Below are 2,801 nucleotides of genomic sequence, written 5' to 3' on the forward strand. Positions count from 1 at the left end.
CTAACTACACCACACTCTCTCTGCAGGAAGGTTTGTTTTCCACTTCAGAGCTCCTATTATAAATCTCTGATAATACCTTTCTATGGTATACACTTATTAAGAAACCAAATCTCAGTTATTGAGTCTTTATTACTTCATAGCCTTAGAATTTTTACATCCTATCAATATGCTCTACAAAATATTATATGACACTTATTATCATGGAAACTATTGTGTGATTTCATAGTTATTAATTTCTCTAACTCCAGCCCTCTGTTCTCTTTGAGAGAGAGGGGCTCTGCCTCTGTATTATCTGTAATGTGTGATGATGTGAGCAATATTAGCAGGACATATCAGTTCCTACTTGGAGTCCAAGCTGGAGAAATGTTCTCATTTCATGGTGTTACATTCTTTCTCTGGATCATAGTTCAACACCCTCTCCAAGCAGTCATTGGTTAACAATTTGATCTTTGCATGGCCAATACTTTATGAGTGACATTATTGCAAAGCCATGTATTTAGTCTCCAGAAATTGTATCACTTTGCTGATAGCAGATAAAAGCATCCTTGGATAATTATCCTTTGACAGCATTTCTCATCAAAATACTTATGGTATTGAATGTTAATAGTGATTATTCTGCAATATAACATTTCTCTTCAGTAGTAAGAGCTTGGATGAAAACCACAATGTGGCATTATTATTATTTTCAGTATTATCACAAAAAACAAAGTGACTGGTACAGTGTGAAATCAATGGCAAAGGAGAAAAGTACAGAGAGAATGAAAAGCTATGTGACTGGAACAATTTTATAAAAATATATATTTGCTTACTACTTCTTTGATGGACAGAGTGACAGAAAAAGAGAGAGAGTGATCTGGGGCTGGGTCAGGCTAAAGCCAGGAGCCAGGAACTCCATGGCAAGAAACCAAGCACTTGGACCATCATTCTCTGCTCCCCATGCTCATTCTCAGGAAACTGGATGAGAAGCAGAGGAGCCATGACTTGAACCAAGTACTCCAGTATGGAATGCCAACTTCTCAAATGGAAGCTTAACCTGTTGCACCATAGAGCCTTCCCCTGAACATAAAACTCTTGATCTCCTCCTCTGGGGCAGGTAGAATAATGAGGAGGGAATTTATAAGCAAGAACTGACTTTTAGGACTGAGATTAAATTGTGTCTCAGAGAAACATTGAGCTATTCTGAATGGTATTTTGAATTGTTATTCTCCTATTAGAATATGAGCAATTTTTTCACTTTTAATACCTCATAGATTACTATCCTAAATCTTTCTAACTATTCTTGAGTTTGAACATTTCTACTGCCAATAGCCAGATTCCGAGTGTTGAATAATAGTGTAGTCCTGCAGGTCATTATGTTAGCCAGCAGGGAGAGCTGCAATGTGACTGTGCTCATCTCATCTGGAAACAGAGGCAACATCTGGAATGCAGTCAAGAAGGGTGCATCTGGGCTTCCATGCAGGCATAGTTCTTAAAGATGATGGATATGCATATGTGTATTACATGACTTTTTATGGTATTTTAAATTTCTGAAATACGTTATGATGTTTACTTTTTAAACTACTCAATTCCAGAAGAAAAGATTATAAATTTTTTTGTGATTATTACCTGTCAATACTAAGGATATCTTATTAGCTCCACAACTAGGAAAACGTTATGATAGAGCATGTGGAATTGTCACGCAGTATCTACTTAGAAGGGAGGAATTATCACATGTCAAGAAGAGGTGCTATTATGGAAGGGTGCTTAAAAATATACCATTTTCCCCTCATTTCAAGCTCTGGACCCAATGTCATAGGATGAGCCCATAGTGTAAGATCGAGCTCAGACAAAACATTTAAAAGGAGTGAGGTATGAAAAGAGGACCTTTTATAGAATAGTGGTTCTCAACTGGGGTGATTTTCTTCTCCAAGTGACATTTGACAAAGTCCAGAGTCATTGTTGATAGTTACAACTTCGAGTGGAGGATGCCATTGGGTAAAGGCCAGGATGGTGCTAAATATCTTATAATATGCAGGACAGTCCCCTATAACAAAGAAATATCTGACCTAAAACGTCAGTAGTGCTGAGGTTAAGAAAACCTATTGTGAGATGAGAAATGTTTTGTTGTTTTGGGAATGATGTGAACTGAAAGAGAGAATCATGACGTTACAGATACCAGGGGATCCCACAAAGAGGTACCCCATGGTCTCTCTCCCAGAAGAAGGCTGAAGGAGTGATGGAAATTGAGGTATTTGTGGGATCTGCTATAAAAAGTTTGCTAGAGAAGTCTGGGCAGACGAGTCTCAGATGGTCTCTTGAATATTTCTTCATCCGAACAGAGACATGGAATAAATATAACGCCTCTCTTCTTGATTCTGTTGTTGGCTTGTTGGGAGAGTCATTGTACTTAAAAAGCTCAGGCAAATAGGGAACATGGACACACCCATGGGTAGTGACCCTGGCTGCCAAGTGAGCAAGTGACAGTGATGCTCAGAGGGGAACCATCCAATTTCAGTTTTGTGTGCATTAAAAACAACTCTTAGAAAAAGAAAGAACCAAATCTCAGATATGATTATGTGTGTAACATCTTGGTAGAAAAGGATTTTGAATATGAATTGATCTGAGCCACAGAAAAATAGAGATACATTTTGGGTATACCTGTAGTGTTGGCTGAAATTTGTACCCATTTCACCACAAATTTGTTATTGATATTTTAGCTGGAGATTAAACCAATGCTAATAAATGATCTGTACTCATTCAAACATGACCTATACATTTTTATCTATGACACATACCCCAATTCTTACTATTTTCTATTGCAG

At 37.6% G+C, this 2,801-nt stretch overlaps 1 long non-coding RNA gene across 1 annotated transcript in view; it reads left to right on the top strand.

Moving 5' to 3' along the window:
- Positions 1–2,801, top strand: part of LOC103350774 (uncharacterized) — a 53,186-nt gene that overhangs the window by 21,687 nt on the left and 28,698 nt on the right. The window lies entirely within an intron of this gene.

Source organism: Oryctolagus cuniculus, chromosome 8 (assembly GCF_964237555.1).
Source record: "Oryctolagus cuniculus chromosome 8, mOryCun1.1, whole genome shotgun sequence".
Classification (NCBI taxonomy): domain Eukaryota; kingdom Metazoa; phylum Chordata; class Mammalia; order Lagomorpha; family Leporidae; genus Oryctolagus; species Oryctolagus cuniculus.